Source organism: Lepisma saccharinum, chromosome 6 (assembly GCF_977018435.1).
Source record: "Lepisma saccharinum chromosome 6, izLepSacc3.1, whole genome shotgun sequence".
Lineage (NCBI taxonomy): Eukaryota > Metazoa > Arthropoda > Insecta > Zygentoma > Lepismatidae > Lepisma > Lepisma saccharinum.
In genome coordinates, this window is record NC_139234.1 from 62,991,000 (window position 1) to 63,006,301 (window position 15,302).

Genomic DNA, 15,302 nt, shown 5'->3' on the forward strand with positions numbered 1-15,302 from the left:
TACACATCAAAAATTTCACATCTAATTGAAATCACAGTTGTAAAAAAAGCACACATTACAAAATACATCAACAAAAATATTCATTTTTTTTCCAAAGATTTACAAGTTATTAAAATTGATTGGTATATATATTTTCACAGTGAAATCTGAATATTTACTATAAAAATCAAAGCATTTTTTGACTATATAAGTTTACATCATTGATTTCAAGAAAGAGATGCTTTACAAAATGAATCAAATATAAGTAGAAATAAATGTTTTCTTTTAAAATTCTCAAATGTTGAAACCTAACACATGATAAAATTCACAAATCAATAGAACAAAATTCACAATTCTAGAAAATAACACATTACAAAATACAAAAAATGGTGGGTATATACGTATTTTCAATATGAAATTCAAATAATTTAAATGAAAATGGAAACATTTTCCGGACGCTGTAAGTTTGCATCATCTTTACAAGAAATAAATATATTACAATATAAATATATTTCAAATGCAAGTAAACAGTGTTTTGTTGTAGGGATAAATATGCGTGATTAAAAATACGAAGTCATTTTAAGAAAAGTATACAAAATATTCAACTATGATTATAGGTCAGGGAGTAGAGGTTTACAGAAGAGAATACAAAATCCAGAAATACACAGAAAGAAAGTACAAAATGCATAGCTACAGTAAAAATAATTGTTTGTAGGTTACATTAAAACATTTTCAAAACACAATTTTTTACAGGATATATACATGAAAAACTAGATGTCATAAAGACAAGTGTACGTATATTTTTAATTTTGAGAGACTTTAGAAGGTAGTTTTTTCTTTCTTGCATCCAATATGTAAGGGGGATCCCGGATTGGCATCGATCTGCTTTGGCATGGATCCAGCAACTCGGGAAGAAGGTAGTTCATGTAGAATTGCTGGAGTTTGGGAAGCATTTTTTCTTCCCAGAATTTATCATCCCGCTCAATTCTTTCAATTTTCAAGCCGAGAGGAGTCCATAATGCGTACACACAATATTCCCTTTTTGTAACGTGCATCTGCCCCAGAATCTGATGATAATGATTGTGCGTTGTTTTTACATCATTAATTACGCCTTCTTTTGTCACATTCCATGCTGTAGATTTTTTGATCGGATCGCTACATCGGGTGTCAACGTAGATGCTGATGAACCCATTGTCTTCAATAAGGCCATCGGGAGAAGCTTCAAGATAAGGTATTTCAGCTTCGATGAAAAGACCACAATCTAAAATTGTTTTGTCCAGTAACTTTTCTACTTCTCTTTTGGCCACGCCCATATGCCATTGACTCACAATCGAATTTGGAGTACAGGATGTCTTTGACGGTGGACTGACAGCTCGTAGTCGGCAACATCTTGCACACTCGTCCAAAGTAGGATTCTGTTAAAAGTTTCCTACGTTGCTCCATCCATTCGCCACTCCCGGATTGAGCTACACGCTACTGTCTCCGTTCGCGATGAGCTTTGTTGTAGATTATTCCGTAATCTGCCTCACTCTTACAGAACCCTTCAACAATTATTGCTGCTTCCATGGCACTGGAGCTGCTCTTCTCGCTCCAGGTCTTGAAGCATATGTGGTCCTTTGACTGTTCTCCTTTGGAGTAGGCTCAACTGCAGGAGTAACAGTATTTGCTCCTTACCCCGATGTACAGCACCTTCCCTGTCTGGTAGCCTACAATGGCACCCTGAGAAACAAGGGACAGTCAGTCAACTATAAGATAAGATATTTGGCAATAAAGTTATTCAAATACTTATACAAATTGCTTGTTATCACCTATGGCCACTTTTTTGACTCATTTGAAATGAAGAAATAATTTCAAACTCTTGCAAATAATGATTGCAAAAGAAAAGCTGTCATTATGATAATTTGTTCAACATTCAGTGGAATGAATAAATAATGGAATATGAATTAAAATTCAGAGGCGCCTGTTGTAAGCAATATTCAAGATGCAAATATATCATTCAGTAGAAAATGACAAAGAAATGAGAAATTTATTTGCTATTTCCTATCAAAACGGAAAATGATGTTATCCTCTGTGCATCGAAAAGTCTCATGCAGTCGCATATGGAATCTGAAAGCCAGGCTACACATATTTTCGATCTAGGTTACATTGCAGCTGGAGTGACAAACACTACACTACGGTCGTTTATCGCCGTTCCTCCAGAATTGTCCCCAAAACGACGAATGTAAGGACAAATCGAACTCGGGTTCACTAAGTCAGAGTGGTCATTCCGAATGAATGGAAGTGGTAAGCAAAGCCATTTAATTCAACAAGAGAATATGTTAGCTACCGCTTTAGCATTGTGTTGTCTAGATTCGTATTTAGTACCGTGAACCAAGATAGAAAGTGTACTATGGAAACTTCTACATTGTACAAAATATCATTTTGATGTTAGTTAAATTCTATGAGCAATGTTTGTACTGCATATGAGTAAGAACAGAAATATTTAGTATTTCTGTGTTCTTACCTTGAGTCGCTTTCCCATCTCTTTATATTAATGGTGATTGGGTTAAATTAGTGTAAGGACAACTCAGAACGACGCTCATACTGAGCCGAGCTTCGAACCCATGACATCGGAAATATCACCGTGAATCGAGAATTCAGCGCGTTGTGGCACTTGTCCGTTTGCACCAACGTCAATTTACCCGCGAGTAAGAGTAAATTCAGAGTTAACCTACGAATCGGCTGATTATCTTTTGCCCCAACAGAAAGGGAGTAAAAGAAACTTTATCCTCCGAGATCGGCGAGTAAAAGTGGTGTCAACCCACGCGCAGTGGAGTAATGGCTGCCATCCGCAACCCGCAATGTATCACTTCAGAATTTCAAAACTAAATAAATGTTAAATAGGAAGTCATAGATTCAAACTGTGCATCTGAAAAGCGAGAAATATATAGTATGTTACTATGTATATATTTTGGGAGATGTTTGCAAAATTGCCCGTGCATACAAGCATAAACATACACCCACGATCGTGAATGCTATGTGGAGATAGATGCATAATGATAAAAATCTACTAGTACAAATATAACTGTAACACTACTTACTACAATTGCAAGTTGCACTAATATATCTACATTTATTCACGTAAATATGATTTTCCCCATCTTTATTCCGTGCTTGAAATTTCCTCATGCCCGTTGCTTGTCACTGTTTAGGATACCAACGTGACGCTGCAAGGGGGAATCTGTAAATCTAAAATCAAAGCGCAGCGCCGACTGTAACAAACGCATTGTTGGGACGAAATAAATTGTAAGATTCAGCTTGCTCTGCTTTCCCTTTCGCCCGGCAGAAACTGCGTTGATTTGGAACCAGGAAAAATTATACACCCACAGAAGAAAAACAGAACATATACGAGGGCTGATTGAAATTTATCCAAACGAATAAAAATTTACCAAAAATTTCCAGATCGTTACACTCGCAGGTTTCATTGCGCATAAGTGTCGGCATTTGGATAAGGATTTGGGATATAGTGTCGCGTGGTGGACTGTATGAACCTGATGAAGAATTTTTCCAAATCGTTGAGCAAATGGAAAATGCATTTTGTTTATACAATCCTCCTGGCGATTTAAGCAGGAAATGTGGAGTAATGGAAACAATTAGGACATTATTGCTTTTCAGGTTTCCTATGATAAAGAAGGAAATTATAGATCTGTTTGTGTAAACTCGTACATACGAGTACATTCGTATCAGGCATTTAAATTCGAAAATTAAACAAAATCGAAGTTAGCACAAGATAGATAAAGAAAATGGTTGTTGTCTAATTAATGCCAACCTGTAGTCAGGCAGGACTGTTTTTGGAGGGGAAAACTTGTGATCCAGTTTACATTAATGTATACTCGTATTTGACTTTGAGAACAAATGACAAATATGTACTCAATATTTTGTGTGTGTTGACGCTTCACGGGATATAAAAAATCAACTATCCAGACTCTCAAATGAAGCGTGAACAGAGTGTGAAGTGAAATAACAATTATTTATGTCTGCTATATGTGCGCAGTGTGTGTGCTTTTTGTGTATTTCCTAGCGTCTTGTTAATACTTCCATCCTGTACATGGTAAGTCGCATTTATCAATTATTTTTAACTTATGCATGGTACTACATTTTCTCTCTCATTTGTATTTACATTTTGGTATGTAGCATCGCTTTTCTGCAACTTTTGGATTATGAAACATGAAGTTTTAAGATCTCGGCCCTAGTGATTTATCCACCAACTCCGCCATAACACCCCACACAATGTTAGGAACAACTTTGTGGTCATTTTGTCTCTAAGTATACCTTTTCACCTCCATAAACACGAACTTACACCCCTCAAATAGAAAATTCTCTGCTCCACCCCCGAGCCGGCTTTCCCGCTTTTCATTACATGTTATTTTATTGATAGTTAACCTTCAGCGACACAGTATAGCCTACTACAAATAGTCTGCTCTATTATACATATACATTTACTTACACAGACTCGCCAGAAAATTCATTCGATTTTTAATACCAATTTCTTTCCAAAAACACGGAAGAAGTGTGAATTCCTATGCCGTTGCTGGAGCTCGTCTTGGAGTCCCGTGGCTGATGTCATCCGTGGAGTTCCGAACAGTGTTGCCACATGAAGGGAAATTTCCCTTTTGCAGGGAAATTCCGACCGAAATTTTAGCCAAAAGGGAATTTCGATGAAAAATGTCACAATTTCAGGGAAATTTTAAGACTTCTGACTTAACATTATTACAGTGTATGTTAAGTTCCAGATTCATATTCACATTTTAATTTTTTTCTGATCCTTCTTATTTCTGCTTCCTTGAATATAAGCCTATATCTATTTATATTTCTCTTAAGTTTATTGTACGTCACTTTTATGTATCTTCGGATAATTGTAACGATGAGAATTAACGATTTAATGCATTCCTCACCATGATTGAAACCGTGGATATGTGACCAGAAAGCGATTAAGTTGACATGTATGTGAAAAATTTGTGTAACATTTTTTGTTCATACGAACATGGATCAACGGAAATTTTCTACTGCTGCTGCTGATATTACTACTACCGCTGCTAATAATAATAATTATTATTATTATATTTGTTTAGGTGAAGGGAAAACGTAGTCCAAATAGGAAAATTTTGCCCCTTGGAAAGGGAAATTGTGCCCTCAGATTGTGGCAACACTGGTTCCGAACGCCAGACTACAAGGCACCGAGCTCTCGCGTGGCTCCACAGTCAGCCGCTGCTGTTAAAGAGAGAAGGATGTTGCTTCTTTACGTGTGTTTGAACACCGTGACATCTTTGATTGTGCGGTGCGCTTACGCGGAAGACATACAACCGGCCAATAAGAATGTTGTGATTGGCATTGACCCAGACACGCCGGAATCTTATGCGGAACGTATGCTGAAAAATATTAAGGTAAGATAGAGATAATATTGTAAATTGTCGGCTAGGCATGGGCGTCACCTGAAATTTTTGCAGGGGGGGGGGGGGTCGGGAAAATGATGATAGTTAAATAGTAGAAAATAAGTATTATTGCCACGGTTATTTTTTTTTATTATTTGTTTTATTTGTGCCTCGACTAAGTTGCGAAGATGGGGATGAATGATGAAATTGATGAATGGACATTCACAAATAACCACTCCGCCACGGAGGTCGACACCACTCAGCCACAGGGTCCTATTGTCACGGTTATAAATGTTATTATACAATAATAAATATTATAAACTAACAAAAATAAATTTTAATCGAAATAATAATAATAATTATTATTATTATTATTATATAAATGAGGACACTCGATCCACCAAACGAATGAATACAAGCATAACTATATACTTTTACATTTTATGCAGTTAGTATCTGAAAGAATTTTGATATTAACCTTTGCACGTCTTGTTCAAGAAAAGGCTTTAAATGTTAGGGGGATTTTTTTATAAAGTGTGTTGTGTGACCTCTAACCTACAACTATAATTTTTAGAACTTTCAAAACTGTGAAACCATTTGGATGGAATGGTAGAATATAACCTTGCTCCTGTATTTTTCACTCAATGTTTTCAATCCATTGCATTTTTACTTTGATTATTCTGTTCGAATACTAACTAAATGAACGTTATTTCTGTTCTTAACAATAAGAGTAATAAACTTACGTGTTTCTTGTATCTTCAAATGAACGATGTCAATTTCCAGGGAGGGGGGAGGGTCCACTGACCCGTTCGACCCCCCCTCCCGATTCCCATGTGGCGAAGCATGACCTTTCCAACAGTATAAGCATGATAACGGCCATTCATGTCATAAATTGTGCAGACTTTGTTTTTTTCATACCTGGGACGGGTCTTTCCTATGACGTAATGGAAACGTCGTCGAATTGTGATGAAGGAACACCGGGTTGGATATACCACGTGAAGGCAGGCATATAGTGGCTCAGATTTCACTTTAAACCAGAGTGCGAAATCACAGCAGATGGAAAAGAAGGGGGGGGAAAACACACTCTACATGTGTCAATTATTAAATAATCAAATTATATTATAAAATACCTATACAATATATTATATCGACTGCCTTTCATTCAAAATTCGATTGCAAATTTGCAAATTGAAGATTTTAATACACTACTAATGCTATAATGAATGATTTGCGTGACGGGGAGGGGCGAACATTATGACGATAATAGTTTCCTATATAAAAATAAGATTTAATTTATATTACGTGTTTTATTAATATATGAATATACTTTGCGGTAGCAGACGAAAGGCGATGAGCAATGGAGGAGAAATAACAAGTCGGACTAATTTCTGTGTTTTTGGGATTCCTGGGTTCAGTTAAGGCTCTTTGCATGTTTTCGATACTAGCTATTCCGGTAAAGATATATTCGGCTCCCAAAGTAATTGGTTATGTTTGTTGTTAGAACAAGAACTCTCCCCCTCGGAAAAGTTTGGTGGGGGTTCAGGACAAGATCATTGGTGGGGATTCCCCCCCCCCCCGCGATTTCGCACCCTGCTTAAAACTGTAGGTACATCTCGAACTCACTTGAATCCGTCTATTGTTGTATTTTTGTTATTTCTTTCAATTTTGGCTAATGGGGCGACGATGAGTGATGAGTATATGAAATTGATGAAAGGACACAATGAACATCATGCCGGGACTCGAACCCGTAAACTTAAGTGGCGAGATCGAAAGTCGACCACTTAACGGGATTGACCACAGGTTTGTTGAAATCAAATATTCCTAATACCAGAAACCGAAAGTTTCAAAAACTCTTGTGAAGTACAGGTCAGTCAGAATGTAGCAAAGAAAATAAATTATAGTTTCTGAATTTCGGAAAATCTGTTCCTAAACTGATCATTTTTTAAGTGTTTTTTTTAAAAAAAAATCAACTTTACACATAACTTGGTTAATCGGGATTGGACCTACAGTTTGAAGTGGGATCCTAACCACTATTTTATACCTACATCGGGTATCGGATGGTAATATGTATTCAAACATTAGTGATATTTTAACTAAACATCAGGTAGATAATGAATATATACTGTTACCGTCTTTTTTCCTCTTCGTGTATTAATACCATTAATAATTATTAATTGACTAATTTTAAGAAAATATTATTGTTAATAGATGTAACCATAATAACTTCTTTATTACTTTGTGCATATCATGATTATAAAAAAAAAAGCTTCAGTTGGTAGGGCGCCTGACTGTTACGCGGCAGATCCGGGTACGATTCTCGGGGTGGGTTATTTCAGGTGGGAACTTTTCCAGCATTGTCCTTGAATGGGCACCTGGGGCATTCTTGGGCCTTAAAGGTGGCCGGATCGTGATGCTGATCACATCACCTTAAAAATGGCATAGTTTGTGCGAATGTGGGGCCCTTACCTTCACATACCCTCATATACCCTCACGGCATTCTGCAAGGGAATACTTTATATTTATATGTGAAGCACTTGGTTCGAATCCCTTGCGAAATATACTAGATACGTGGCTGGCCATCGGCGAGCCCTAAACTCATCTTTCATGGGTGTCAATAAATAGTCTCACTTTTCTTTTACCACCACCAATGATAGTAGCTATGCAACTTTGCTGCAGTAGTCACATACTACTGTATATGGTTTGTTACTGCACCGACAATGCATGACGACGATGCATTGATTACGTTATATATATATTTATATATAGAGTTGGAAGTGGTCGAAAAAAAACACATTTTTTTTGGCTGGGCTTTTTTCGGCTTTTTCCCCAAAGTGTTTCAAATCAATGAAAATACATTACTTGGCTGCATTTATCTTATTTCGCAGCTTTCATTTATATATCTACTGTAAGAAGATGCCCATATCTAAATTTAAAGGACATGAGGAGTTTTGTATAATAAGTGATTAATAAGTGAAAGAAAGCTATTCAATGATATCACACTTGATTACCCACCCCCACCCCCGCCCCCAGGGGTTTTTGCGTTCTCTGAAATTTTCACCTTTTTTTATTATTTTTTAAATTATTTTTTTATATAATAATTAAAAAATCGCCATATCTCCGTTCCTAATTGAGCTAGGAGGATGGTTGATAGCTCGTTGGACTCGGAATGGGGGTGGGGAATCAAGTGTGATATCATTGAATAGCTTTCTTTCACTTATTAAACACGTTTTTTTTGTTTTCCGATTCGATGTGTATTTCTCACGATATGTGACCGTTCCGGGACTTTTGGACCACCCGGTATAACAACGTATAATAAACCAATATAATCCTACTAGAAAGGTTATGATTTGCTGAAATAACTCCAGGAACTACTGTACTATTAATTTTAAACCAAATATTTATTCACTTGCTGTACATGTGCAACGAAACAGGGACTAAAAAAATATAAATTGTTATGTGAAACCCCCCTTTCGTAATTCCGGCCCAAAAATATAATCTGCTCGCATGGCACCCAAGGTGAGATGAAAGGAGCGATTTGAAGGATTAAAGCAGGAAGTAATCCAGAGAGACAAAGATAAACGAGGGAGAGGGGGAGGGGGGGGGGCGAGCTCTCACAACTTGTACTAGAATCCTGAAAGAAACTCCATTGACATTCTAATTTACTTCTTGTCAATAGGAAACGAACATACGAACATCATAGCCTTGTAACTAAGCGGTTGAATGGAGGAGACAACTGCCGGTCTGTACAATCTTCAAACTTTACGATAACTCGAAAACTACTTGTACTAGAATCCTGTAAGAAACACCATTGACATTCTAATTTACTCTAGTTTTATTTTGTTTCTGTGTATGGGCTACAATTATGAGCCCTTGGTTACACTTCATTCTGTGAAAACAGCACATCAATAGCACCTTCCATTTCTGAAATATTTGGGTGCAAGTTTTAAGTGATGCACCCGTTATATATACGTGTATGTGTGTGTGTGTGGGGGGGGTGTATATGTATATATAATTATATTGTATATTGTATTCCCCGTCCAATCAAAGATCCAACTTGGACAAATCCAGTTGTTTCGTCTTGAGTGGAGGGAGGCTCGAACTGAAAAACGCTATGCTGCAAACGCCTGATTTTTGCTCAGTCGTAAATGACACTTTCTGCTGTCAACAAGCACCCTTAGCTCGCAGTTCGGGAGGGGGGGGTGTTGGAGACCCTGCGACGAGCGTTAGGCTTTGCCGCACCTTGACCTTGTTGGGGATGCCTTTGTCACCTATTATGCTGTTAGATAAGTTTGTCAAGGTACACTGGAAATCGAAGAAAAGGCCTCCCTTACGGTTATGCAACCCGGAATTTTATATCATCTAGTTTCGCCAGGAAGAGCAGCTAGTGAGAAGCGTAGAGTTTCCAACTCTTGAATCTAGCCACAGATTCACGCGACCGGGTGGAGATCTTGCTTTCCTCTTGATTTGATTTCAACGGACAACAAGTTTATTTTGAGAAAGTCTCTGGTAATAATAACAAGTGTTATTAACATTTATGCTTGACTTTTTTATTATTCTATTACCACTTCCGAACTAATATGTGAAGAAAGGAGGTATCACGGATTTCGTTATCGCTCGGATACTTGACACCTCTCATGAGAGAGTCCTGCAGACGAAAATTTCGCATTATGACTACTTCTGTTATCTATTTAAAAAAAAAAGCCCCTTCCTTCCTGCCTAAAGTCGCCTTGTAATCAAGCGGTCCTAGATACAATTCCCACTGGTGGCCCAACACTCCAGATCATAAGTTCCGTTTCCATTAATGTATCTGTGCATAAATTGAAATGAAAAGCTTTCTTAAAAATTTACGTGTGCTCGGAACAACCCTTGAAAGGCAAAAGTAAAATGACGTAGAAGTTGTGATTGGTTTTTACATCACTCGCGCTTAATGCGCACCTCCTCCCCGTTCAGTGTGCCTGTCACGCTTGTCTTTTCCCACTGTATCCTATTGCACCCATTACACATTTTCTTTTAATTTTGCAATAACGCTTTCGGATTTTTTTCTTCCGAGTTATTCTTTTTGTTCTTAAATTTTTGGCGACATCTGTTCTGGAAAAAGTTGCACGAAGTTTGTTTTAAGTGTAAATGCATCTGGACATACTGTGTAGAGTGGGATTCGAACAACAAATATGAGCTTTCGTCGCGAATCGAACCAGCGCTGCTTTGATTATGTTTTCTTTCCATTTTTATTAAAGTTTGCTTCCTTCAGCATACTTCCAATTGTCGTATATTTCAATTCGTAATAGTTCTTTTCCAGTTTTTTTTTTTCATATGCATTGTTCGAGCCGTGATAACTTTCTCTCTTAATCTGGTTATTGGAATACTTTTATTCCTTTTCTCGATTTTCCCTTCGCACTCATTACAGATTTCGGTATCGCGCTTTTCCATATTTTCAGTAATTTAATTCTCTCGTGTATAATTCCTTTGACTATTTTTAATTTGCCCTTAGTCCGAATCAAGAAAATATGTTAGGAAATGTTTCCCGTGTAAATCTTATTGTATGGTGGTGTAAAATTTTCTTGCGATAAGGGTTTTGAAAGTGCAAGGGTCTCGGAGAGGTGCCAGCATTTGACCGCACTCTTCCATCAGCAGGTGGGGTGCTGAGAAGGCTACCTGTGAGCGAGGGGGAGGGGGTGGCGAGCAACACTGCCACAGCGAGTCGCTGTAAATGATTTCATCGTCTGTGCTGGATGAAACCGGTTCTTGGTGCTCCTACACTTTTCCGATACATTTCTGCCAGCCTTTGTAGCGAAGCGAGGTCATATGTTCCAGATTCGAACTCTGGTCAGGTATGAATGTATCACTGAGTTTGTCCAGTCACCATTTTATAAATAGATAATTCATCCGTATTATCGCGATTAACTGAAGAGGCAGAAGAGTGATGTAAAATAACCGAAATAGAAATTGATGCATTTGTGCCTGGTGCTAGTGTAACGATGAATGATGTATAAATGATGAAATAGGTAGCCCCTTGCGCTCAAATAAACTTATACATTGGGGGGGGGGGGAATCCAACTTATCGCTGATCTCTTACTACATTTGGAATACAGCCAAGAGCGATATAAAGCAATGCAATTACATTGTGAATGTTTCACATCCTATAGTCTTTCTTTTTCTCGTAGCGGGGGCGGTGTTCATTCATTACAAATATCTACGAAAGGATTTAGCAGCAATCCGTGATATACTTAAATATCATAACATGCTGCGTAGCCAGGGTTCTTGGGTCTTAGCCTCTGATAATTATGAGTTTTTCTTTTTCGTTGTTTCTTCAATCTTCATTAATTTCCCCGAAGCATCATTCATCCTCTGTCGCCATTGGCTATATGTAAAAGTTGACATAAAATGAGTAATATTCGAAAAGAAAACACAGGGATCTACTTTTCTCATAGCTCGCCAAACAGACACATTTCCGTATTTTATGCTTTTGGCGCTATCATTATTCTTGGCAGGCAATGGAATTGAAGCAACTCTCACAACTAAACTACATGTCACTCAGGCATGACAATTCTCGCGGGCAAAGTGGATTTTTTGTATTGGCACATGGTAGCGCAATAACTATCTTCTGGCCTCCTAGATTCAAATCCGTACTTTTTATTCCAGATGAGTGATTGACTCACAATTTCGCTATTGAAGATTTAGGTTGTATTTGGGTTATACGTATTGTGTTTTTGGTGCGCTAGGAAAAAGCAATCCAAAGGTTCGCACTGAACAGAAAATTGTGTGATTTCCCTCTCTCTCTTCCAACTCCGTCCCTATCTCTCACCCCACGTCCCCACTATTTAGGTAAACTGTTTTTAGAAACATATTTTCCGAAGAATATCCACGTTGAAAATAATATTCCCCAATTGTTTTGATAGGGCATTTCTATTGCTCCGAACGAATTATCTCCGTAAGAGGACTAGGGCCTCCCAGATGGCGCAGTGGTAGAATCGTCACCTTTAATCAAGGGGTCCCGGGTTCGATACCCGGTTCGGAACCCACTATAAACTGTAGGTCCAGTCCCAATTAGCCTTTCTGTGCACAAAGTGTGCTTAAAAAACAGCACACAAACCAATTCAATTCAATTGAATCATCTTTTACAATATTTTAAAATCTGCATGCACCTGCTTAATTTAATAGATTATACATTTATATTCATTGCGGGCAGAAATGTGCGAGAAAACAATGCATTTTTGTCAGGGAATGCATGAGTCAATAATAATGTATATTTTACGGTATATACTCTTTTATATTGCATTGATTCAATAGTATCCTTATTTCCTAAAGCAAGCGTGAGTTTCTTTGCACACACCACGCAGGCCCTGCTTGACGTAAATCTCAGATGCAGTAACTTCACGCTTGCCTTTTGCCACCACGGTCTGGCTTTAATTCGAGCCTAGTGGGTGCTTCGTTCGAGATCCTGCAGCAGTTCGATGTATATAATAATTGTCAGTCATTAAGTTCAACGCCCTCTGCGCGTGTGTTGTGATGGGTTACCGTGTTCCAATTTTGTTTTAATTCCATTTCATGCTCAGAAAGGCTACCCGAAGTGGGACCTACACTTGAAAGTGGGATCCGAACCACTAGGCAGTTGTGTCTCCATCAGGAATCGAACCTGGGACTCCGTGATTATAGGAGGTTATCGCGTTCATGGCTTTACAGTTTCGTGAATTCAAGGAAGCCAAGGTGAGAAAAATGTAAAGAAATGTCTTCTACACGGAACTATCTATGTGTGTGTATGTATGTAAAACTTTCTAGCACATCCATTTTCCTACCTTCATTTTATCATCATTACGTTGAATTTTGCAGCAGTGATTTTTCACTACGTTCTAGGTCACGCACTTTGAGTCGTAAAGTGTGGTCTGTAATTCAGTTTTAGTATAGTTTGTTGCCTCTCACCCAATAATTTTTAATGTGGGAGAAGGGAGGCGGGGCTCAACGTCTGGAAAAACAATAGTGCGAGTTCAATTGAGAATACGAAAATGGAGCGGAATTATTATATTCCTACAATATCTTCAGGAAAGTAAAGCGTAAAATTGAATTCTGCCTCTGAGTGAGTCCATGATATTGTTTATGTTTGAAAGTAATATATTAAACATGACTATCAACATAACCTAACGCATATAATAAGATGATTTATTAGTGTTACCAGGCTAAAGGTGTGGAGTGCGGCCTGTTGCCTCTTTCATTACGGAATTCCACATATAAAACGTGATCAGCTCTTATTGCGAGTAACCATTATAGGCTTTATATTTCAATTCACTTCCTCAACAAATCCTTTCTCGATTGACAAGATTTTAAGCGGAGCGTCATTCAGTTGTCTGTGAGTGTTATTTTTGCAGAAGCAACATCAGCTCGCTCGCACCCAGAGTGACCCGCCCACTCGACGAGACGCGTTGTCTGTGCAGTGCAGAACAGTGACAGCGTTGCCTCTCTATTCGATATTTGTATTCTCTTTTGCCAGCCACTACACACACATTTCAGACAATTCTTCCCATACAACAAATGGAAAAGCAATCAGGCAACTGTTAAATGGCTCTTTTCTAGATTTTGTATTAACACTTTCCACGGTCAAGATATGTTAACTTGGTTCTGTTTCGTATTCCACACTTTGGTTTCGTGCAGTAGGAGTTTATATTGCAAGCTAAAAAAAACGTAAGTAGGTATTTTAACATTTTAATTTTAATCCGTTTCATGATTGTATGAAAGAATATGGTGGAAAATACACTTCTTGAGACAATATCACTAATAATAATTGGCCGCCGCTGTGCCCGAGCGTGGTAAGCCGTCGGCTTTTGATCTCGCAGCCGAAATTCCCGGTTTAGAGTCCCGGCCTGGGTATGATTGTTTATGAGTGATCTTTCATGAATTTTATCATACACTAATCCTCATCGTTGCGATTAGCCAAAAGTAAAGTAAAAAAAGAAAGATAATAATAATAGTAATAATAATAATATGAAGCTAGCCCCCCATGGTTCCTTTTATCAATTTCATCGAGTCATCATTCATCCTCATTGTTGGAATTAGCCAATAAATGGTAGACAAGCTTCGAAACATAAGATGTAAAATAATAACAGAATATTCTCCGCAGAAGGAAAATAAATGCTCCAGAAAACATGCAATACTGGAAAAAGAGTGTCCTGTAATGTGAGTCTGTAAAAACCAAATGTAACTCACGAATGAAGAAGTTTACGTGTATTGCTTCTACGATGCAATACAGGCTTGGATGGCGCAGTGATAGCGTCGTCGCCTTGTAATCAAGGGGTCCCGGTGGAGGCACAAAGTGGTTCGGATACTACTATAAACTGTAGGTCCAGTCCCGATTAGTCATATTGTGCATTGTGGACTTAAAACACGAAATCAACAACCAAACAACCAATACAGGGTTGGAAACACTACGGTTATAGTTTTGGAAACACTACTCCTCTCGGGAACTACTCTACCAGGCGAAATTAGATGATATTAAATTCCGGGTTGCATAACCGTAAGGGACGGTGTTTCTTTCGATTTCCTGTGTACCTAGAATACCTCAATAATTTTCCCTATCCATGGCCACTAGACTAAGCCAATTGGTTGAAGGGTTCATGTGACCCTTCCTGCCTTTCGACGAAAAAAGACAAAAATAGCAAGTTGGTTCTGCCTGCCCCCTGTGGCGGAGTGGTTAGCACACCGTGCTACAACGCCGGGAGTCCCGGTTGCAATCCCGGCCTGAGCATGGATATTTGTTAGTGTCCACTCATCAATTTCATCATATCATCATTCACTCCATCCTCGGAAATTAGCAAATTATCCAAAAGTGGCACAAAAAGCAAAGTAAAATAAAGCAAATCAATCAGTCAAGTCGCTGGAATTTTCCCCCATCGGAGGCAAAACTACAACCATAAATCTTGGGGT